Below are 25,179 nucleotides of genomic sequence, written 5' to 3' on the forward strand. Positions count from 1 at the left end.
CAAGTCTCCCTTGCCCTGTCTTCCTGATCAGAGAGCATGTCCAGGATGAAGAGGGTTACGAGTCGAGGCTGCTCTGCAGAGACAATCATTTGGGAGGGACAGGAAAAGGTGCTGGTGCTGGGATCTGCCATCTATGGAAGCAGCTGGATAAGGGACATATGTCCCTTCCCATGGCCCAATGACCCCCCCCCCCCCGTGTTAAAGTCAGTCCCTGGGTATCCACAATTCCTTATAAATTCTTTCTAGGGGGAGTTAAGCCACACCCAACAGTACTCAAGGCTCATTTCTGGCTCGGTGCTCAGATTTCCTTCATAATGAGGCGCAGGGAACCATTAGGGTTGTCAGGGATCAAATCGGGTAAGGGGATTCCAGGTAGTACCTTAACCCTGTATATCCCCCAACCTCTTTATCCACCTTGATAGATGAGGAGTTGAGATTCTGAGAGACTTCGTTTGTGAATCAGGTATTTTGTTTTGATTTTGGGCACAGCAGTGGTATTCAGGGGTTAGTCCTGGCTCTGCGTTCAGAAATTACTCCTGGCAGGCTCGGGCACCATATGGGATGCTGGGGATCAAAATTGGGTCAGTTATGTGCAAGGTAAATGCCCTCCCCACTTTGCTATCACTTTGGTGTAAATCAGGTTTGATGGCTTAGTGGAGCAATTGGTTTGCGGAGCACAAAATGGAGGAGCCACTTCGTGAAGCGTTCCGTATTTTTTAAAAAATGGAGGAGCCAGAAATATATTTACTGGGACATCAGCTAAGTCAACATGTTTGGGTCTCTGAGCCCAGGGATGCAGAATTGTTGGAGGAAGTGCTTGGATGAGGTGTTGGATGAGGTTGTTGCACTGGGGACCTGGAGGCCTGGAAAGGAAAAGAATCCTGAGTCTCCAGACGAAAAAGGAAAATCAGTTCTTCTTTACTTGGCATCCCCGGGACTCTCACAATTAAGGGGAGAGTGTGTCTGCTACTTTGAGTTTCTCAGTAGCAAATTTGCTCTCAAATATGGAGACTGAAAACCACACACATATTCTCTCAAAGTTCTAGAGACCAGAAGACCAAAGTGAGGAATTAACTACTTCCTCTGGAGACCTTGGGGAGGTGCCACGTCTCTTCCTATTTCTGGGAAATTCAGGCATATCTGCTTTGGTAGTGTCCCCTCACTGTGCTCTGGCCCCTGAATTCTTTCAGCCCTCTGAGATTCCCTCCCTCATCCTCAGGAGTACATGAGCGTCTTCGAGGGCCTGGCAGGCTTAGCACCATGAACTTAACCCAAGTTCCAGGTCCATTTCTACAAAGACGCTTTCCCACATGTCATGTTCAGAGGGTGCAGGAGTTAGAACTTGGGAGTGTCTCTTAGATAGCCACAAACCAAGGAGAGGGGCCATTGTGGCCTAGACCAGGAAAAGTCAAGATGGCAAGATACTGACCCCTTCTTTTGAGGGCGGGTGGGCAAGAGGCACCAGGGGCCTGGCAGGAAGGTGAGATGCTGTTTATTATCAGCAGAGAAAGTTTGAGTGGACTGAAAGTGGGGGAGATTCAGGAGCAATGCCATGTGCCCATGATCCCATCAGTAGAAGAGACTTGATGGCACATTTTCTGTGAAACCTCCTTTTTGTCTATTTTTCTTTTTTCTTTTTATTTTTGGGCCACACCCTGTGACTCTGAGGGGTTACTTCTGGCTATGTGCTCAGAAATCATTCCTGGCTTGGGGGATCATATGGGACACTAAGGGATCAAACTGTCGTCCGTCCTTGGTCAGCCACATGCAAGGCAAATGCCCTACCGCTGCGTCATCGTTCCGGCCCAAGTCTCCTATTTTTCTTATTAAATATTTTTAAATGAATCACCATGAAAATAAGATACAAAGTGGTTCCTGATTTAGTTTCAGTCATACAATGTCCAACACCCTTCCTGTTACCAGCGCTCAATTCTCACCACCAAGGTCCCCAGTTTCCCTTCTACATTACCCTAGTATCTCCCTGACTGCCTCTATGGCAGACCTTATTCTCCTCCTCCTTCTTCTCCTCTTCTTTTTTTTATTTCTCAAGGTAAAAACCACATTTATTTCTTTTTTTAAAATTTTTTCATTTTTAATTATGGGAACAAAGATGCAAAGAAAGAGGACAAGGTAAAGTTACAGTGGAAGGACAATCACCCATAACATAATTCTCAGGAGAAGTCCCCTTGCTGATATCTTAACTTTGAACTTTCAGCCAAAGAACATTAAGATAAATAAAACAGAATCCATGTACAATTACTTTGTCCCTCAAGTCCCCAGATTGTAACACATTATAATATTTCTTAACAGCACACAAGGCAATCTAAAGCCATAAAACTTACATAACTCCTTAAACATTAGAGGCATAGTATTTTTTACATTTCCATGTACATGCATATTAGCTTAAGTTAACCTCAAATTTTAAGTGTTTTTTAAGAATTAGAGTCAAAGGAGCACAGTAAAAATGGTGTTAGAGTGACAATTGTTGTTTGCATAGGCCCACCAAAATATGAGGGGCATGGAAAAGAATAATCTTGGCCTAAATACAAAGAGACCCTACCCTGAAGTTTCCTGGCATAATACCAACTCTAGGCTCCAGGCAAGCTAGATCGTCCAATCCAAGACATTGTCTGTAGTGCCAACACACTTTTCTTTTTCTTTTCTTTTTTTTTTTTTTTTTTTTTTTTGGTTTTTGGGCCACACCCGGCGGTGCTCAAGGGTTACTCCTGGCTGTCTGCTCAGAAATAGCTCCTGGCAGGCACGGGGGACCATAAGGAACACCGGGATTCGAACCAACCACCTTTGGTCCTGGATCAGCTGCTTGCAAGGCAAACACCGCTGTGCTATCTCTCCGGGCCTGCCAACACACTTTTCACACGTTCTCTGTTGTTGTATTCATGTTTTTGTATTAAAGATCCTGGAATCTGCATATCCTACATGAAGTCAGGATGTCGAGCATCCTCTCATTTCCCTTCACCATTAAAGGGCTATGCAGGGAGCCCTGTCCTGTCCTGTAAAGCAGATCGTTGTTGTTAAGTCTTCTCAGTGTTAATGGAAGTCTCTTTTGAGCAGGTCGCATGTCTGAGCCGGTGGTAGGGGTCTTCTGTGGTAGAGGTCATTGCTTCACATGGTGATGTTACAAACTTGGATGTTTCGTGGATGGCTTCCCTGGTTCAGGGGTGAACGGAAAAATGCCCTTTCTTCTGAGGCCTGGGCCAGGTCATTATGTCAATGTTCAGGGTGTAAGGTCCCTTTGCCTACAAGATTTGTGTGTTCAATCTCTATTAGATAGGATCTTATTTGTATGTATAGTAGTTTCCCATTTTAATGTGCCTATGCAAAAAGGAGCAATGCCACATGGCGTTATTGGTGCATATGAGGAGCCATAAGAACAAGTCCAACAATCCCCATGACATGGTTCAATTAACTAAGCATTAAACTGGGGGGACTTTTTACCAAAATTCCTTGTTGAACAGCTCATAAAGAAAAGATAAAAGTGGTTAGAATCATCACTGTATAAGAGAATATTTAGTAAGATTTATAGCTGTCAGAGAAAAAACCAAAATATTTTTAAAGAAATACGTGTCCATTCTATGTCTTTTGAAACAGTTTGGGGTTGTCACACACAATGCACGGCTTTGGTCTGTGATTAGGATTGTGCAGTACTGAAGTTAAAAAGAGTAATGTGGGTTAGTGATATTTTGGGGGGGGTGAGAGAGTTAATGAGTAAAAATGAGCTTTCTAGCGGTGTGTGAAAAAGCAGAATACAAAATGGACATTCTGGATATGCAAAACATAACATAAAGATAAGAAATCTCTTAATACATGCAGAGTGGTCAGAAATTGCCAGTGGACAAACTTAGCGCAACGAGCAAATCTCAGCACACCCCAAGTTAGGACCAACCATTTCTGGCCGCCTGGACTGCCACCCCAGAAGGCCTGGAGGCCGGGGGCAGAATGAGGGGATGGCTGGGGGCCTATCAAGGCTCCCAGTGCACCCAAGTTAGGGAGAAGCCTTCACATGGGGTCTCCCCAAACCCCATGCCGGCTAGAGCTAGCCTCCAGCTCAAGAGAGGATCGAGAGAGAGAGAGAGAGAGAGAGAGAGAGAGAGAGAGAGAGAGAGAGAGATGAGAGAGAGAGAGAGAGAGAGAGAGAGAGCTGGAAGCCAGGATCTGCCCACCCTACCCCTGTGCCCTTCCCAACCTAGAGCTGGGGAAGGGCAGGGAAAGCTTGGGACCCCATCCCAGGAGGGACCCCCCAGCACCCACTTTGTCTGGCCACCTGGCTGCCACCCAGAAGGCCCAGAGGCCGGGGGCAGAAGAGGGGAAGGCTGGGGGCATATCTAAACCCTCCCAGTGCACCCAAGTTAGGGAGAAGACCTTCCACATGGGGTCTCCCCAAACCCCATGCGGCTAGAGCTAGCTCCTCCTCTTTTCTTCCTTCCTTCTCCTTCTCCTTCTCCTCCTCCTCCTCCTCCTTCTCCTCCTCCTTCTCCTCCTCCTTCTCCTTCTCCTTCTCCTTCTCTTTCTCCTTCTCCTTCTCCTTCTCCTTCTCTTTCTCCTTCTCCGTCTCCTTCTCTTTCTCCTTCTCCTCCTCCTCCTCCTCCTCTTCTTCTTCTTCTTCTTCTTCTTCTTCTTCTTCTTCTTCTTCCTCCTCCTCCTTCTCTTTCTCCTCCTCCTCCATCTTATTCTTCTCCTCTTCCTCCTCTTTTCCTCCTCCTCTTCTTCTCTTCCTCCTTTTTCTTCTCCTCCTTCTCCTTCCCCTTCTCACTGCTCCTTCTTCCTCCTCCCCTAATCCTTCTCTTTCTCCCCCTATCCTTCTCTCTCTTCTTTCTCCTCTTCTTCTTCTCTTCTTCTCTCCTCCTGCTCCTCTCTCTCCTCCTCCTCCTCTTTTCCTTCTCTTCCTTCTCCTCTTTCTTCTTTTCTTTCTTTTTCCTCTTCTTTTCTTTTCTTTTTTTCTTTTTTCTTTTTTGGTTTTTGGGCCAACACCATTTGATGCTCAGGAGTTACTCCTGGCTATGGGCTCAGAAATGCCCCTGGCTTGGGGGGACCATAAGGGACGCGGGGGGATCGAACCACGGTCAGTCCTATGCTAGCCCTCTGCAAGGCAGACACCTTACCTCTAGCGCCACTTTCCCTGGCACCCCCTGTCCTCTTCTTTTCTTCTTCCTCTTCTTTTTTTCCCCTTTAGGGCACTGTAATTTGCGATATTATTACTGTAGGGGTATCTTGCATATCACTTTACTTCCTTTCAACATCCCAATTCTTGTCCAGAGTAATCATTTTCAGTCCTCATTGTTCAGTGGTCCTTTCTCTACTCTTACTGTACTTTCCACTCTCTTTGTTGTAAGCATCCTACCTGAACCAGTCCTCCCAGGCCCTGGTACCCTACTTGTCTTTAAACTATTATTACCACACTATCTTTTTTAATATCACAAATGTGTGCCAATAATCTATGTCTGTCTGACTCATTCACTCAGTATAATAATCTCCCTACTGTGTATAAGCAAATGTCATGACTTCATTTATCCTAACAGCTGCATAGTATCCCATTGTGTAGATGGACCACCATCATCTGTTCTGGGTTGTTTTCAGATTTTAACTATTGTGAATAGTGCTTCAATGAACATAGGGATGCAGATGACTTTTCTGCATTGTTTTTTGGGCTCTTAGGGTAAATAACCAGGAGCATGTGGGAAAAGCAGCCTCTATAGATAACAGGACTCAGAATTGTTCCCAGACCCCACTTATCCTTGTCATAAATACTGTACTTCACCTCTCATCTTTATGTAAACGTGTTCCCTCAGAGCCTTCCAGTATGTGCAGAGGAAATGTTCTCCCCTCTCCCAAACTCTTTCCCCACATGATGTTTGTCCCAGAAGTGTGTGGTCTCACTCAGCGTGAGAGGCTGGATCCTGGCTTGGTTCTGCAAATTTTTGTGGGGTCTCAGTGTCATCCTCTGGACTGTGTCCCCTGTAGCCCCCTGGAGCACATCTCCCCCACAGGAGCTGGGAAACATTCCCCTGGGCTTACAGTGTGGCTTGGGAGGTAGGGATTGAGCACTGCAGGATGGGGATTTCAGATCTTCCTGGCACCCCATCTTTGCAGTCCCTCAATGCTTGGTGATTGGGGAGCTGGTTCTCAGGGACTTTCTAGGGCTCCCTCAAGGCCAGGTTACCCAGAGAATGGCCCCTCATCATTACCCCAGCAGCAGGGGTACCTCCAGGAACGCATGTAGCAGGAAGTGGAGGCTAGTGAGTAGTGAGTTGAGGGAACAGTGACAAGAAAAGAGGCACCTCCATGTGTCACTCCTCCCCAGCTCCCGTGGGCCCAGCCTTGATGCCATCACCTATGTGAGGGCATCTAGGATACCATCCAGGACAGATCCTGGCGTGTCAGCTCACTGTCCTATCTCTGCCTGATCCACCATCAGGTTCAAATGATGATCCCCTCTGAACCCTGGTGAATCACATATCTGGTCGTGAGCTCACTAGATGGCAAAGGCCATCAGTAATACATCTTGGCTGGCCAGGAAGAGAAATCCAATTCTCAGCTCCCTTTTTCCTAAAATAGGATTGTAATGAAGAAACCATGGAGCTTGATGGTGGCGTGAGGGGAAACTGTTATTTGAAGGGGCTGAATTGAGACCTCCTGCAGAGCTTAAAGGTTACCACAAGAGGAGATGAGGACGGTGAGGAGACCATGTCCAGGGGTAGAGGCTGAGAGTCCTGGCCTCTCCTGCTTCTAGAAAGCCTTCGGGGGCTGGGTCAGAGGCTGGGTCTGCTGGAGCTGAGACTCGGTCTTCCCATCTAGGGATGGTGGCAGGGATGGGGATCATGTCACCCCCAATGGACAATAGTCATGACCACAGGGCCAGGGACTAGGATGTCCATCTCCGTGATCTTCTTTTCTGGCACCATGTTGGCCCCCACTGCCCTGTGACCTTTCACTGCACAACCCAGTCAGCCACACCAGGAGCTTCTGCAGATCTCTGGTTTTGTCTCTGTCCCTTTCCATCGATCTGTCTCCTGGTGCCTTGTCTGTCCTTAGGACTCTCATCTCTCTCAGGAGTGTTGATTAAAATACAAAATATAAAGTTGGGTTAGGTGTTGGGTGAGGCTTCCCTAGGCACTGTGTTTCTAACTCCTCAGGTGACAGGTCTGATGAAGAAGGGTTGCAGTGGAGAAATAATTCACAAGCAGTCCAGTTATTCTTTGGAGTCAGCTTGCTTTATTCCTGGTTTCTCTCTGCCATGATTCTCCCTCTCTCTCTCTTTCTTTTGCTACTCCTCTTGCCTCCCTCCAGAAGACTCTCTTTATCTAAAATATCCCCACCCCCATCTCAGGCGAGTGGGTCTGATTCTCCAGGTGGGATTAACATCTCAAAAGAAGAGGTTAGGGAAACAGGAAGTTGGGGGCAGGGTTACAAGGAGTCCCCACCCATCTCTAGGGTCTGTATTTATCTCCAGCGCTTCATCTGTCTCCCAAGGTCTCTTTCTTTTTTTGGAGGGGGTGGTCACACACCCGGCAGCACTCAGGGGTTACTCCTGGTTCTATGCTCAGGAAATCGCCCCTCGCAGACGAGGGACCATATGGGATGCGGGATTCGAACCACCATCCTTCTGAATGTAAGGCAAATGCTTTACCTCTATGCTGTCTCTCCGGCCCCTGGGGTCTCTTTCTTTATCTAGTGACCCAAGTATCTCTCCAGCACCCACAGCAGGATAGAGCCTTGTACCTCAAGTCCTCTGCGCTCACTTTCTTTTTTTTTTTTTTTGTGGTTTTTGGGTCACACCCGGCAGTACTCAGGGGTTTTTCCTGGCTCCGTGCTCAGAAATTGCTCCTGGCATGCACAGGGGACCATATTGGGACGCCGGGATTCGAACCGATGACCTTCTGCATGAAAGGTAAATGCCTTACCTCCATGCTATCTCTCCGGCCCGTGCGCTCACTTTCTTGCTTTTGTTTCGTCCTTTCAGCCACTCTTACTCCTACATCACCCAGAAGAGGAAGGTGAAGGCTTTCTGGGGAAAATTCTAGACACTGATCAATGCAAGACTAGTGGCCTCTGCAAATAGGGGGAAGCCTAGGAAAGTGATATTTGAAGCTGGAAACAGGATCCCCCTTCTGCGCCTGTCCCAGGAACAAGGCCTGACCTCACCTTAGCTGCTGTTACACCCTGCCAGAAATCCTTGAGGTTTCTTTTCAGGAACAGAGAGTGACTGCAGGGCTTCTGGGCAGTGAGACACCTCCAGAGCTGGGGACGGGACTCTTGGGTCTGTGTGCTCAGGTACCCTCATTCACCCCATGTGTATGCAGGAGTGGTAAGTGTGCACAAGTGATCATTTTTGTATATGAGTGTGTGTGACTGTGTGCAAGAGTGTACATGAGTTTTGTGTGTCTTTATGAAAACGTGATATGTGGTCCCTGTGGGTAAATGTGATAATGTGTATACATGTGTACTGCGTGTGCAGTATGTTATGTACGTGGCCGTGTGTGTACAAGTGCAGAGGATATGTTCTATAAAACATGTATTTGCACAATGTAGCTAGTACATATTATGCCCACACATGTAGTGGTTATGATGTATGCAACAGGTGGGGACACATATGCTTTGGCGATTTGTGGCTCATGTACACACAAACTTGTGGTTGGTGCATGAGTCATGTTTGCGCATAAATGGTCAGCATATGGAAATAGATAGTCATGCTCAGTACTTACACACATGTAATGTGTGTGGGACATGAGGCCTCAGAAAATGCATCCACTGCCCAATGAGGGAAAAACCTGGGACTGTGGGGTATAAACTAAGAGGGGTGCAACCCTCACCCTCTTCTTTACCCCACACCCCTTCACTTTCTCTGTCCTCCATGCCCCTCACCCTCTTTCTGATACTTTTGTACCGATTTTCCTCTCTCTACTCCCCCACATCCCTCAGCCTCTCTCTCTGTTCCCTGTAGATCATCAACAGCTCTGGGGAAGAAGTCCCTGCAGATGCAGTTACCCAGGTAAGTTCTTGCAAGCTCCTTCAGGCCACTGTGGACATTGGCTTCATAGGAAGCTCTGCCAGCTACGTCCATTCCCCTGGGGTCCTACTGGGACTTTCAGACAAAGCCCACTGGCCCAGGGCATTGGGGAGAGTGACAGGCAGGAGGGATGATACTGAGGGTTATGTTTCCAGAACCTTCATCCGAATCAGTGCAGAAGGTAAACCGAGGCCAAGGTTGTTGGAACTCAGGGATCAAGGGAGTCTCAGGATGAGGCTGGTGGCAGGAGCAGGGCTCTCATAGGAACCTGCACCCCAAAGACAATAAACATGGGTGCCCCATGTTCTCCTCCTGCTCCCTTAACTCTTGTGCCTCTACTGCTTGCACTGTGCATACTCAAAGTCCTATCAACAAGAGTCATCTCATGCAGGCAGTTCAGTTCCATGTCCATGGCAGAATTTGGAGAGACCAGGCCAAAGAATATTCTAGACACAGGTTCTCATAGTGCTGTCCCAAGCACCTTCCAGGGCCCAGCTCCATTCTATCCACATCTCCCAGAATCCAGCTCAGTGGTGCCTACAGGTGGGGATATGTGGGCACTGCAGACACAGCCCAGAGGCTGCCAGGTCCCTTGTTTGTCTCCTTTCCCAGCCTGGCCTTGTGACCCTGAAGCCTGGTTTAGCACTGGGGACTGGTCTGTCTTCCCTAGGCCCTCCCATGACTGTCTCTTGGCATCTTCTGGGCCAGGAGTGAAGTGAGAACCACTGTCATATCTGGGTCTTTACAGAAGTTGACTTGGAGCTTGGATTAATTTGTGGTGAGTGATTCTGTCAGGTCTCTGAGAGACTCATATGCTCCTGAGGATGAGGGAGGGAAAGTCAAGGAGCTGGGGGAAGGCAAGAAGCCAGAGGACAGTGAGGGGAGGCTACCAAGCAGAGAAGTGCCTGGATCCCCCAGACACAGGAAGACATGTTGTCTTCTATAGTCTCCACAGGAAATTGTCAATTTCCTTAGCTTTGTCTCCCAGCCTCCAGAAATTTGAGAGAATATGGCTGTGGTTTTCAGTCTTTAAATCTGAGGGCAAATTTGGTATTAGGAAACTCAGACACACCCTCTCCTTAAGAGGGTGAGCTCCAGGAATGGCCAAGGTAGGGGGCAGGATCCTTCCAGAAATCAGGACCCTTTTACTCCCAGTCTTCTAGGAGCCTAGTGCAACAACCAGTGCCTCATTTGGGAATTCTTCACACACAGAAGACAATGCTGGTCTCAGCTCTAGGAGCACATGGACTCCAGGCTCAGGCATTTATCAAATGTGTTGGCTTAGATGATATTCCAATAAATATATTTTGGCTCCTCTATTTTTTGCTGTACAGAATCCAATTGCTTCACTGAGTGACCAAACCTGGTTCCACACCCAGAGTCTTTCAGAATCTCAATTCCTCATCTATAAAGAGGGATAAAAAAGCTGGAGGGGGTTACCCCTGGGCCACACACCCAGGGAGTCAGTGAGGTGGGTCCGAACGAAGAGCTTAATGGGTACCCCAGGCTTTCCCCATTTCCCAGCCGGCTCCAGAGGAATGGTTTGGGTGGGGGCTGTGAAATTCCGGACTTCCAGCTCTTGAGGGATCTCTTTCCTTCCTGGGAGCCGGGAGTTTTTGCCAACATTGGGAATGGCAGCACAAGAGGCGCTGGCTTGAGGAAGTCGCAGGCAACTTTCCTTACTACCCCTGTCCATTGTGAAACCGTGCGGGGGGTGAACGTACAATTATTTGGATATCATTGGGTTTAATCTGTTTGTCATATACAGAATGTCTGTGTTGTATACTTTCCTTCCCACCTATGCTCTCCGCCCAAAAGCTCATTTTATTCCTTTACTCCCTCATTCCCACCACTTATTACCCCACATTTAACTATTTTTACCCTTAGTTCTTGGCTCCCCATAAAGCACATTATTATCCCCACCCAAACTAGCTGCCAACCAGCTACCAAAGTGAGAAATGGACTCTCAGGCTGAGAAGAAACCAGTACTCTGTTCCTACTTATTTAATCTCAGCAGCCTCCTGTCCTTCTCCTTCCTTCATTGTTTACTGTGGTTGCTACCATACTAGGTTTCTGATTAGTTCCCACTCAAAGGCATTTCCTGATATGGAACTTCTGGGAGTCAGTTCGCAGACTCCAGAGGCCAAATCAAGACCAAAGTGGCGTCCAGGATTCAGCACCCTCCTCCGGACCATTTCTAATGACATAAAAGGGACATGCATATCTCCTTTGAATATCTAGATTATTCCCTTAACCGCTATAACTCTTATTAAATATCCCCTTAAACAGTGGCAATTGTACCCACTGTTTTATGTTTGTTTTTCTTTCTTTGTGATCTGTTCAACAAGTAATTATGGTGGAAGAGTTTTCACTTTAAAATTTATGTTAGAACCAAGTTTAGGGGATTATTGGACTTGTTCCCTCGGCTCCCCAGAGGCACCAATAATACATTGTGGCATTGTTTCTCTTTTGCACACGTGCATTAAAATGGGAAAATACTACATATGCAAACAAGTTATATCTAATAGAGATAGGAACATAAATTTTGTAAAGCAGTTAGACCTTATACCCTTAACACTTGGCATAATGACCCTTGGTTCAGGCCTCCAAAGAATGGGCATTGCCCATACACCCTGAACGATTGACCATTTACAGAAGCAACCGCAATTGTCCTACATCACCAGGAGGCAAAACCTCTACCTGGGAAGACCCTGCCACTACCCTGGCATTGACTTTACTCCAAGGAGTGTTCATTTGACACCCAGACGACTCAGCGACAACAGCAACTTGCTTGCAGGGCAGGAAGCTCCACATCTGATGTTGAGTGAAACTGGAGGACGCTCCACATCCTGACTTTGATGAAACACAGAAACCACACAGAAACCAGAATCCTTCTGGCATAGAAACCAGAATCTGCAACGACAGAAACCAGGTAATAACAACAGCTAATGTGTGAACAAAAAAATTCCCCGTGACCACAGAGAATGAATCAGGGGTTGGACAGTCTAGTATGCCTGGAGCCCAGAGTCGGTCTTACGCCAGAGAACTTCAGGGATAAGGTCTCTTTGTATTTAGGGCAAGGCTTTCTCCCCCATCCCCCATTTTACCCATATTTTTGCTGGGCCTATGCAAACAACAATTGCCACTCTCACACCATTTGCTATATATATTTTTTTTAACTCTTATCCTTTTTTTAAAAAATAAAAAGAAGAGATTACTAAACTTTCTGCTGGTACTTCAATGACTTCATTGTGAGTCAATAGTTTTCAAAAATACTCTTTCCTTTCCCTTCCATCTCTTTAGTTTTTCTTTCAATATTCTATTTTTTTTTTAAAACATGTTGCTTTTGGTCTTCCTAAAACATGTATTATTAAATAAATTAAATAAATTAATTTTTAAAAAGCTGGAGGGATTTACAGGAGTGAAAGTCCTGCTTGGCATGCAATACCCAATTTGATTCTTGGCACCCCTAAATGAGTACCCATGCTTCATTAGGAGATCACCTAGAAAACAGACTAAGTAATAAGCCTTGAGCGCTGCCTAACTCCCTCTCCCCAGTAAGTTCAAATGGAGCGTTTGATGCTTAGGGGCCCACTTATTAAAGGGGCTCAAGTGGTTCTGGGAAGAGAGCTGCTCAAAAGTCACTCATCTTTCTGCTCCCAGAAAAGACAGTCTCTGAGAGTGACTCAAGTCTGGGCACTGACACTTTTCCTTGTCCTGCCCAGGATTCAAATGTCTGTCTCATCAAAGAAGCTTTGTCTTATACCACTGCCTATTCCAGAAATGCTCTCTGGTCCAGGATGACATAGGGTGGGCAGGTTGGAGGAATGGGCTACCCTGGGGTGCATGTTTTTCTTATAGGTTCCTTGTGATCTGACTCCCATCTGTTTGAATTTGTTGGGGTCTGTTGTGACATCTCTCAGCCTAGTCACTGAACATGCTGTGGATGTTGTAGGACCAAGTACACTCTTCCCTTGCCCTTTTGTGAGTTTTGGGGTACACATCTAGCAGTACCTGGTGTGGTTATCTCCCCACTACTCAGTTCTTAGAATTGGCAGTCAAATTTAGGGCTCAATTCTGGAAATATTTCTGGATTGAATTTGGGGTTTATACTTGCAGAGCATGTGTCCATTGAACCATCTTTCAGCTTTTTCCTTTGGCTCTATAATAAATGTAAGTCATAAAGATTCTTGTGTTATTTGTCTCAGGGCACCAGGTGGCGTAGTGGATAAAGACACCAAGTAATGGTCAGAAACACACCAGATACTATCTCAACACACACACCTCCACAGACACATGTACACACACACCTCATACCACAGACACACAAACCTTATACCAAGTTACATGTACACATATGTCATAGCAAGACGCACAGCTCATGCCATACACATACACAATACCTATTTCTAAGACACAGACTTCCTCATGCCACAGACACACGCTTCACACCACAGAAACACACTGTATACAACACAAATCTTATGCAACCTCTCAAACACACATAAAACCCACATACAATTCATACAAGAACTCATATCAATCACGATCCTCCCCACACCAGGTTTATTTCTAATATACCTTACCTTGCATCTCAGATACACACGTCGCACCACAGAACATGACTTTCTGACACCTCATACAACATACACCTCTCACTATAAGAAAATCATACAGGGGCCAGAGTAATAGTTCACTGGGTATGGCTTTTACCTTGCTTTTAGCTGACCTGGGTTGAATGCTGGCATCCCATAAGGTACGATAAGCACCACAAGCAGCAGCGATGAGGGCAGAGACAGGAGACACCTCTAAATATGACTTCATGTGACCCATAACTAAAATCAAACAAACACAAAAGCCCAAATATCTCACATCACCCATGCATATATACAAAAATACTGTGGTACATCTGCACAGTGGAATATTATGCAGCTGTTAGAATAAACAAAGTTATGAAATTTCCTCATACATGGGTGGATGTGGAGAGTATTATGCTGAGTGAAATGTGTCAGAGGAAGACTCACATCTGAATTCTTGAAGACATGATATGATCATTTTAGGGATATTAAAAATTTAGTATTGTAATAATATCCAGAGATAATAAATAACCAGAGTCTGGGGGACTGGTCCATGGTAGAAAACTTGCCACAATGAGTGGGGGAGAGCAGTTGGGGCAGAGAGAAGACCATTATGGCAATGATAGTTGGAAACAATCACTTTGGACAAGAACTGGGTGATGGAAGGGTAAATTTATATGCACGATATCCCTTTCCATAATGATATTCAATGCAGTGTCAAAATTAATATAGGAATTGTAAGAGAGAGGAAGAAAGTGAGAAGAAAAGAGCAAAATGTATACAAAATAGCAGGCAGTGGGGAGGGCAGGAGGGAAGGTTGGATGGAAACTGGACATGTTGGCGGTATAAAATGAGCGCTGATGAAGGATTGGACATGAAACTCAATAAAGTCTCATTTTGTATCTTATTCTCATGGTGATTCTATTAAATTTGTGTAATAATTTAAAAAAAACAGATATTTTTCACAGAAAAGGCATCATCAGGCTTCCTGGGGTGATGAGAAAGTATTGCTCTTGAGTGTCCCCTACTCTTGTTTCCTTCAGACTCTTCTCTCTGCTGCTAATAAACTCAGCCTCTCACTCTCCTGCCACCCCCCTGATGTCTCTGCCCAGGTGCCCTCAGCAGAAAGGGCTGTTATCTTGCCAGCTTGGCTCTTACTGGTCCAGGCTAGGAAAGCTCCTTTCCCTGAGCTGTGGCTACCAAGAGACACCCCAAGTTCCAACTCCTGCAGCCTCTGATCATGACATGTGGGCAAGCATCTTTGCAGAAATGGACCTGGAGCTTGGGTTAAGTTTCTGATGGGGGAGCCTGTTAGGTTCCACCCTCACTGACAGACTTCTCTCCCCACTTCCTGGGGAGCCCCTTCATTCTGCAGACTTGTTTTCCTCACTGTCATCCTTGGACACACCAAAGTTCAAGAGGTTCCCAATCCTCTCCCTCCTTTGGGGAGGTATTGCTGTGTCCCTGAATGGGACCTTATGCCCTGTGATTGCTGGGCCCAGTTGGGATTGTGGCTCTTGCTCAACACTTTCCCAGGTACCCCAATGGCAAGTCCTGGCAGTATCCAGGGGAAACTTGCATCCCCCCCCATAGCCAGGCCAAGCTTCAGGGTCACAGGGTCAAGCCTAGGCAGGGCAACAAGGATGGGCCTAGAGCCACCTCTGAGCTGGATCCTGGGAGATGGGGTTGGAATGGAGCAGGGCTCTGGGTGGGGCCTGGGCCAGTAGTCATGGAACCTATGTCTAGAATGTTCTTTTCCGACACAGACATGATCAGTTGCATAGAGACGACCCTAGATTCCAGGACCTTCAAGTAAGTTCAGTGTGGCAGGGATCCCTAGATATAGGGGGGCAGGAGAAGAGCTTGCGGTACCCTTGATCGTCCTTGGATGTAGGTTCCCCTGAGGTTCTTCTAACAGCCCCATCATCAAGATACCTTCATCCCTGAAGTTAGGGGTTGATGGCCTCTGTTTTCCTTCTACACCAAATTGGATAAAGGCTCTGGAACCCAAACCTTGACATTATACCTCCAATGTCACAATGTCCAATGTCAAACTCCCCACTAACTTTTGTGAGGGACTTTTGTCTGAAAGTCCCTGCAGGTCCCAGAGGAGTGGGTCTGGCTGGCATAGCTTCCTGTGTAGCCACAGGAAATGCTGGCAGTTACTTGGCAGGAAATTTGCCTGGTCAACCAGCTGAGACATCTACCCACACCACAGTTACCCACTTTGACGGTCTATGGAGAGCACAGAATGAATGAGGAGTGCAGAAGAGCAGAGAAATAGTGAAGGGTACAGGGAGAAGAGATAGGGTAAGGGACGTGGGGAAGCAGAGAGAGGGTGAGGGGTCAGGGAAGCAGAGAGAATGGGTGAGGGAGCAGGCCTGCAGAGGGAGAGTGAGGGTGAGGAGGGTGGGCTATGGTGGATCCATTGGACACAGAGCCAAACACACATGTAGGTGCACATGCAAATACACTGGCAAGCACAGATACACAGACACCTGACACCTACCTAGAGTTGACTCATTGACTCATTTGTACGCAGACCCTGCCTCACACAGACTCACACTCATGCTGGCACACATGGGATGAAAGGATGTAACAGCACTCAAAGGTTCCATGTGATCCCAACATTCATAGGTATAGACCATAGCCTGGGGATCCCAATACTAGTAGTGGTTGTGTCAGTTGGGCCTCATGGGAATTCAGGTATCTGCCCACATAAGGCTGAGAGCTAGGCCTCTTGCTCTGGCACATCTTGATACCTGAATCCCCTGTACTCTCTCACTGTCCCTGACCCCTGACCCAGGAAACCTGAGTGTGGTGAGGACAGGCCTTGTCTCTGGAAAGTAGTAAAAGGGGACTTGGCCCCTCCTTCAGATCTTTCTTTCCTAGGCTTCCCCCATATGCCTCTGGTCAGGCTGGACAGACCTGGACTGACCTGGGAGCTGAGTCCTGCCCATGTGCCTCACTGTGGCTCAGCTGCATCATGACAGACACTTAGGCCACATCCTGTGAAGGGCTCCTCAAGTGGGCACAGGATGTGTGTGACACACTTAGGGGTGGCTTTAAAAACTAACAATCGAAATTTCCATTCCAGTCCTGCCCTCTGAGCCCCGTTGGGAACTTGGTATACAGTCATGGGGAGAAGATAGGTTCAGGCTTCCAGGGCACAGAAAATAAGGGGAAACAGTGAGAGGAGACCCCATGAGCTCACACTGGTCTCTCCAGGAAGAACCTCAGACAGGTGGATTCAGAATGGCGCCCAGGAGCTCACCCTTAAATTGGCCTGATGGGTCTCTTCCCAGTATGGGCTCCCCATTATCCCTACTGACCTCTGGCAGGATATCCCATCTCTGAATCCCCTTTCCCTACAGTTTGGGTTTGACGCTCTGACCTCTTCCTTCAGCTCCTGGGCAGGTTCTCCTTGCCATTTTGCACTGGGACCCCTCAACATAGTTGACTGCTTGGCCCCCAAGGATCAGTACCCCAGTAATAAATGGAGCATGTGTATAGCTGGTAGGATCATTGTCTTGCACAGCCAACGCAGATTCAATCTCATCACCCCCCACAGACTGATCTTTTTATGCAGGGCCAGGAGTCAGCCCTGAAATCCACGTGGTGTAGCTTAAAAACAAAACAAAAAAGTTTCTCTGTAACCCCTGGATAGGGCACTGTGTTGGAGCCCACCCATGGAGTAGGGTTGCCCTGCGGTCCCAGAAGGGGAGATGCACAGAAAGTTGGGCCTGCAGACCCCCACTAGTCCAAGGACAAGCCCAGACTTTCCCATGGATGCTACACAGAGGCTGTTTCTGGAATGTGGGACCTTGGTATTTCATTCCTCGGTGCCCAGAAATTTTCACCCAAATGGCCACATGTGGCATGGACCATCAGCACAGTGTATAGGATGCTTGCCTTGTATCCATGGGTTTGATATCTGACATCCCATAGCATCCTCTGAGTCTGTCAGGTGTGATTCCTGAGTGTAGAGCCAGGAGGAAATCCTGGGTGTTGAATTACTGGATCTTCCCCTACTCACTATTCATTTTCCACTGTAGGGTATGATCTGGTGATTGAATTACTGGGTCCCTCAATACTTATTATTCCTTCTCTACCTAGGGAGATTCCACCACAGTCTTGTTCTTGCTAAGAAAGCCCGGGTTTCAGGAAGGCACCTGTCATTCTCGGTCTTCCTTCACTAAGCAGCTTTCCTTCTTAGAAGCAGAAGGCTTTTGTGTTGGGATGTTTGGCTTAAGTTTTAGAATTCCTGAATGTGTTCTTGCCTCGTTTCACTGTGTGGATTATTTTCTGTGCCCACATTTGCTTTCAAACCTGCATCTCTCCAAGTCTTAGTTTTGAAGTAAGAGCCTTCCTTCACACATGGTCACAACTGCATGTGACCAAAATAGCCCCCTTGCTCTACCACTTTTCTTGATGTAGGGGCAGGGAGTAACTGAAGGAGGAAGCAAGATCAAGAGTATGACCAAGAGCAAGAGAACGAGCAAGAGCAAGCAAGAGGGAGCAGAGGGCAAGAAAGTGCGGGGCTCTGTCCTTGCTGCGGGGCTGTGCCCATCCCTGGACCCAAGAAGAAGATGAAGCTATTCGGGCTCCTCATCCTCCTCTGCTGCCTTTCATGTGAGTCAGATCTAGACGCAGCCTAGCGAGTTTTAGGGGTCCACTGAGATTCACCTCAGTTTACCAGGAGTCAAAAGGCTAGAGCTGGAATTCATCGGTCTACAGTTTGTGTCTGTTCAGAAAGCAGTGACTTCAGAAATGGTGAGGTGCGGGGGTACAGAGAGATCTCCTCAAGGCTGAGCTCTTGACTCCAGTGAGTCACCCCACAGGAATGTGAGGTGCCAGATCAGGTGGGGGAGCAGTGGAGACAGTGAGAGATGAATACCTGTTCCTCCTGCCTCTCCACTTGGGATGGTGGGACCATAGCATAGAGCGAAGCGGATGCAGGTGGGAAAGTGGGGAACAGGAGGATGAGGATGGGTGAGGACCTGGGATCAGCTGAGGTCAGCTCAGTTGCCATGATGGGACAGAGTCCCAGGTCTATGGGTTGTTTTGTACATCTGATAAGCTCAGACTTCTGGTCCTTGTCTTTGTCTTTATTTGGTAGTGGGAATGGAAACCAAGGCACAGCAAGCAGGTGGACTACAGCATTGATTTGTCTCCAGGTTGTTGTCTGGGCATCTAAGCACTCAAGGGTCAGATCTTGGCCTCTTCCTACACCCTCAATTGCTGTCAATATTTTTGGCTTTAACCCTGTCTGGAAGGGCAGGGATAGTACAACAGGGAGTGTGTTTGCCTTGCACTTAATATAGATTCAATCCCCGATCTCCTGTATGGTCCTCTGAGTCTTGTGTATGGGATCCCTAAGTGTAGCTTCTAGGCATGAACACCAGTGAGCTGTGACCAGAAACAAAACAACAAACAAAAATTATTCTCTATACAGAAATCTTCCACACTTCATAGTGCCCTAGTATTTATTCTTTATCGAGAGAAACCATATTAATTTTTATTTTATTTACTCATGTATTTTCTCACCATATTTTTTGGCCTTTTCACTTTTTGTATATTTATATACTCTATGAGTAACTTCTGAGTTCAGAGCCAGGAGTAACAGCTAAGCGCTGCTGGGTGTGATCAAAAGAAACAAAACAGACAAAAAGAATGAAAGAAAAAAAATACCACATATTAAAACTTAAGTGTAATAGCCAAAGCTGAATTCAAGAGTAAATTCTCGTTCTAGTTACCATGGGATCCAGCAATGTTGCAATCCCAGTGTTCTTGAGAAGTGGATTCTGAGAGCAATATCTTCACATGCAAACTAAGACAAATATTTTCAGTAGCATTCGTTTAATTAGCCAAAGTGTTGAGTCAATCCAGATGCTACCTACAGATGGACAGAGAGAATACAGGGATAATTCCCTGAGGTTCGTAGCACTGACATGCACTGTAGCTGGTAAACAAGTTAGTCTGAGGTCATTTCCTACAAAGGTCACTTACTACCTGAGGCTATTTCATAGAGCACTGGTGAATCTGCACAAGGAGGGACCCACGAATCAGTGGAAACTCTCTCAGTCCCTCACACAGATGCTTGATGGGAATCAAAGAGGTTCTGTGGAAACTAACCACTTGGTGGAAGTGCTGATTTGATAGCACATGGATATAGTGTGCACTGTTGCATTGGGAAACTTCCATAAACGCTAGGGTTGTTGTGACCAACCCAGGAGAAAGTGCTGCAACGAGTGGGGTGTGGATGCAGCCACTGGAGCTCTTGACACTGAAGCAAAAGCATCATCTGTCTCCTTAACTGTCTCACCCATTACCTGTCACCCATAATCCTTCATCCCTTAGACACAGTGGGGGTTTAACTCCCACCAGACCTACCTGGCCTGAGGAATTGCTAAGGGTCAGGCTGAAGCATCCCTCTGGGGAGGTCTGCAGGTCTGGAAGGGAGGATGCTATTCCTATTCAGTGAGTCTCATGTCTCTGAATCTGGTGTGAACTGGGGTTGGAAGGAATGGAAGGTGGTGAGATTGTGGAGGGAGAGAGTTGTTGACTCTGAGACTCTCCCTTGGAGGACAGAGTTGAAGTGAATCCCTGTCCCAGGGCAGTGGCCCTGCCCTCAGCTTAGAAGGCACAGACTTATGCATCTATTTCCAGGCTCAGCTGCCTTCGGGGGACCGAAAGAGGCAAGGGGCAATGTTGGAGAGTCCTTGATTGTGACCTGTACCTATGAAGCCAGATTTAGGCAGGAACCAAAATGGTGGTGTCGAGGAAAGAGCTGGCGGAACTGCACGTTACTGGCGGAAACCACTGGAACGGAGGACGAGGTGAAGATGAACCGTGTGACCATCAGGGATAACCAGAGAGAGAAGAGATTCACCGTGACCATGGAGAGGCTCAGAGTCGATGACACGGATATGTACTTGTGCGGGATTGCACGCATCAGAGTTTACCGGGTCCCAGTGACAGTTGTGGACCCAGGTAGATGACCATGCATGTTTCATGTCCCTCAGTCTCACTTGGGGCTTCTTCTGGGTCCTGACATGGGCTTTGTTTGTCATTCTGAGGGGACTAGGGCTGAGTGTGGGTCTCCTAGCCCAGGTGAGCATCAGAGTTGAGGGTGGCTTTTCCCTGATAAACTGGTTTCTGGACACTTAGATGAGACCAGCCTATCTGTACTAATCAAATTTCTCTGCAATCTCAAGGCTGGGCCAGGTCCCAGAGACCACGGGAAACTCACGGTGGGTTCAGAGACCCAAGAAACTCCTAATGGACTGGGTTGCTACATGAACAAGAAAAGTGTTGTGGGCAGGGAAGCCCCATGGTCAGTGGCTTCCCAAGGGCAGGGAACCAGGTTGCTTGAGCCCTGGTGTTTCTCATTCTGGGCATCAGTGTCTCCTACCCACCTATATAGAATTTCAGGAAAAGTCAGTGGAGTTGGGGGGCAGTGAGGATTTGGGTCAGGATTGTGTCCTCCAGACCTACACTTGGGGCCTGAGTATGAAAGAGCCTGATGGGTCCTGGCCTCTGCCCAGCTGTGTTGTCCCAGCTCTCCAGGATGCAGACTTACTTGTGAGCAGCAATGCCTGGTACTGGGCAGAGGTGGGCAGTACATGGGTTCCCTCTAGAGTGTCTGGGAGCCAACCCTGTAAGAGACTCATATGCCAGTGGCTGACAGACTCAAGGGAGGCTGTGCAGAGTCCAATGCCCCAACTCAGAGTCCCCAATGACAGGGTACCCAGGCCACCCAGTAGCCATGAGCAATGTCTGTCTGGGAAACTGGATCTGAGGAGGCAGTATTGGGGTAGCTGGGCCCTGGAAGGAGACAAGCCCAGGGATTTCTGGCTGCCCTGTCTCCCTCCACCTTCCAGACCTCAGGATGCCTGATCCTGTGTCTCTCCAGAACAGACCTCCACCATGACCACCACGACCACCATGACCACAACGCCCACCATGACCACAATGCCCACCATGACCACAACGCCCACCATGACCACAATGCCCACCATGACCACAATGCCCGCCATGACCACCACGACTACCAAAAGCACCATGCCCACCGTGAGCATCACGCCCACCAAAACCACCATGCCCACTAAAACCACCACAACTACCATGTCCACCACCACCATCAAAACGACTACTACCACCATGACCATCAAGCCCACCAAAACCACTATGCCCACCAAGACCTCCAGGACCACCATGCCCACTATGAGCACCAAGCCCACCAAAACCACCACGCCCACCAAAATCACCACTACCACCAGGACCACCACACCCATCATAAGCATCACGCCCACCGAAACCACCATGACCACCATGACCACCAAAACGACCACGACCACCAGGACCACCAAAATGACCATGCCCACTATGAGCATCACGCCCACCCAAACCACCATGACCTCCAGGACCACTAAAACGACCATGCCCACCATAAGCATCATGCCCACCCAAACCACCATTACCAGCATGACCACCAGGACCACCAAAACGGCCATGCCCACCATGAGCATCACTCCCACCAAAACCACCACGATCAGTATGATCACCAGGACCACCAAAATGACCATGCCTACTATGAGCATCACGCCCACCAAAACCACCACGACCACCAGGACCACCAAAACGGCCATGCCCACCATAAGCATCACGCCCACCAAAACCACCACGATCACTATGACCACGAGGACCACCAAAATGACCATGCCTACTATGAGCATCACCCCCACCAAAACCACCACGCTCACCAGGACCACCAAAACGGCCACGCCCACCATAAGCATCATGCCCACCAAAACCACCACGATCACTATGGCCACCAGGACCATCAAAATAACCATGACCAGTATGAGCATCACGCCCACCGAAACCACCACGCTCACCAAAACTACCATGCCCACCAAAACCACCATGCCCACCAAAACCACCACGACCAGTATGACCACCAGGACCATTAAAACGACCATGCCCACCATGAGCATCACGCCCACCCAAACCACCACGACCAGCATGACCACCAGGACCACCAAAATGACCATGCCCACCATGCCCACCAAAAACACCACGACCGCCAAGACCACCAAAACAACCAGGCCCACCATGAGCATCACGCCCACCATGACCACCATGACCAACAGGACCAACAGGACCGCCACGCCCACCATGCCCACCATGACCACCATGACCACCACCAACACTATGACCACAACCTGCACGAGGACACCCACGACACCAGCCCTTTCAGAAGAGACCACTCACTCACACAATGAGAGCGCTGTCCTATTAAATCGCACCATGTAAGTAGCTTTGATGCCCAGATCCCTGCCCTGGGCCCTCTGCCCACTGCTCTGCAGGACAGATCAGACCCAGTAAGAGCTGCCTCAACCCTCACACTCCTCTTGAGGCTGAATAGGGTCCCTCACTTCTTTCCCTCTGGTCCTGTCCCTGACCTGCTTGACTTCTACTTTCCTCTCCTCTTCTCTCCTCTCTTTATTTTCTCTCTTCTCTCCTCTCCTCTCTTCTCTCCTCTCTTCTCCTCTCCTCTCCTCTCTCTTTCTTTTCTCTCCTCTTTTCCTCTCCTCTTCTCACTTCCCCTTCCTTCTCCTCTCCTCCCCTACCCTCTCTTTCCTTCTCATTCCCTCCTCTTCCCTCCCTTCCCCTCTTAACCTCCTGTTCTCTCCCCTCCCCATTCCCTCCTCTCCCCTCTTCTCCCCCCCCTCCTCTCCTCTCCTCCTCTCTCCTCTCTGCTTCTCTTTTTCCTGCTTCTCTCCTGATTAGTTGAAACCATTTTTAGATGTAGTCAGGAGTGGAATTCCAGTGGGAAGCAGAAGCTGGGGGTGACAAAGGCGAGGTTCCCCCTGCAGCTGGCAGTTGTCTCTAGCTAGGTCTCCTGGTGCATGTGAGTCTGCTCTTATTTCCAGGAGCCTTCTCATCCCCCTTCTCCTCTTTATCGTCTTGGCCATATGGCTGCTTTGCTTGCTTCTGGATTTCCTGCTTATTTGGTGTAAAAAGAAGAGAAAGAAGACAGGTGAGAGGTGGGAAGAGGGGGAGTGTTTGGGTCTGATGGTCTGGGACCCTCTGACCAGTGAATCTCAGGGGTAGGGACACCACTTCAAAAGTCAGCCGTGTGTCTGGGGCTGGAGTGATGGTCAAGGGTAGGGTGTTTGCCTTGCACATGGCTGACCTAGCACGGACCACGGTTCGATCCCCTGGCATCCCATACGGTCCCCTAAGCCAGGAGCGATTTCTGAGTGCAGAGACAGGCGTAACCCTTGAGTGTCACAGGTGTGGCCTACACTGGGGACCCTTATCCTCCTTACCTGCTTTCTGCTCTGATTTCTGAGCTGTTCTGGAGATGATCCAGACAGACATCAGCACAGTCCACAGCACCCTGAGGTTGGATGCTGGGATCCAGGAGGGACCAGGCTGAGCTGGAGCCCAGAAGAAATGCAGACACTATTGTGTGTGCATACACAGAGATATAGACACATGGACATAATATGCAGACACAATTACAATGTGGATGTACACACATGAAGTACACATAAACACAGTACATACATGAGGAGTGCACAGAACACACAAGCACATATATGCACAAATATGCACGTGTCCACAAGATCATTCTCCAGATGCACACATCTGTGTGCTTACATTTGCAAATAAGTACACATGCACACATCTCACATGTGCAAATGCATATTCTTGTGAAAATAATCATACACAAACACTTCCTTCTCTCTCCATTCCCTTTTCTTTCCTTTTTTCCTATTCTTCCTTTGTCCCTCCAGTCCTTCCTCCCTCCCTCCCTCCCTTCCTCCCTCCCTCCCTCCTTCCTCCCTCCCTTCCTTTCTTCCTTCCTCCCTCCCTCCCTTCCTTTCTTCCTTCTCCTCCCTCCCTCCCTCCCTTCCTTACTTCCTTCCTCCCTCCCTCCCTCCCTTCCTCCCTCCCTCCCTCCTCCCTCCTCCTTCCTTCCTTCCTTCCTTCCTTCCTCCCTCCCTCCCTTCCTTCCTCCCTCCCTCCCTCCCTCCCTCCCTTCCTCCCTCCCTCCCTCCCTTCCTTCCTTCCTTCCTCCCTCCCTCCCTTCCTTCCTCCGTCCCTCCCTTCCTCCCTCCCTCCCTCCCTTCCTCCCTCCCTCCCTTCCTTCCTCCGTCCCTCCCTTCCTTCCTCTGTCCCTCCCTTCCTCCCTCCCTCCCTCCCTCCCTCCCTTCCTTCCTTCCTTCCTTCCTCCCTCCCTCCCTTCCTTCCTCCGTCCCTCCCTTCCTTCCTCTGTCCCTCCCTTCCTCCCTCCCTCCCTCCCTCCCTCCCTTCCTTCCTTCCTTCCTCCCTCCCTCCCTTCCTTCCTTCCTCCCTCCCTCCCTCCCTTCCTTCCTTCCTCCCTCCCTCCCTCCCTCCCTCCCTCCCTCCCTCCCTTCCTTCCTCCCTCCCTTCTTCCTTCCTCTTCTCCCTCCCTCCCTTCCTCCCTCCCTCCCTCCCTTCCTCCCTTCCTCTCTTCCTTCCTTCCGTCCTCCCTCCCTTACTTCCTTCCTCCCTCCCTTCCTTCCTTCCTCTCTCCCTCCC

At 48.5% G+C, this 25,179-nt stretch overlaps 2 protein-coding genes across 3 annotated transcripts in view; both read right to left on the bottom strand.

Moving 5' to 3' along the window:
* FADS6 (fatty acid desaturase 6) overlaps positions 1-25,179 on the bottom strand; it is a 1,183,177-nt gene that overhangs the window by 483,005 nt on the left and 674,993 nt on the right. The gene's annotated exons all lie outside the window — the stretch shown is intronic.
* Positions 1-25,179, bottom strand: part of HID1 (HID1 domain containing) — a 994,098-nt gene that overhangs the window by 231,195 nt on the left and 737,724 nt on the right. The window contains exon 20 of one of the 2 annotated variants that reach the window (XM_049769473.1): positions 10,388-10,398. The exons of the other annotated variant lie outside the window; for it this stretch is intronic. The gene's annotated coding sequence lies outside the window, so the exon portion shown is untranslated. Of the gene's footprint in view, positions 1-10,387; positions 10,399-25,179 lie in introns of those variants that run through there. 2 annotated transcript variants of the gene reach the window in all.

This window comes from Suncus etruscus, chromosome 1 (assembly GCF_024139225.1).
Source record: "Suncus etruscus isolate mSunEtr1 chromosome 1, mSunEtr1.pri.cur, whole genome shotgun sequence".
In the NCBI taxonomy this organism is placed as follows: Eukaryota; Metazoa; Chordata; class Mammalia; order Eulipotyphla; family Soricidae; genus Suncus; species Suncus etruscus.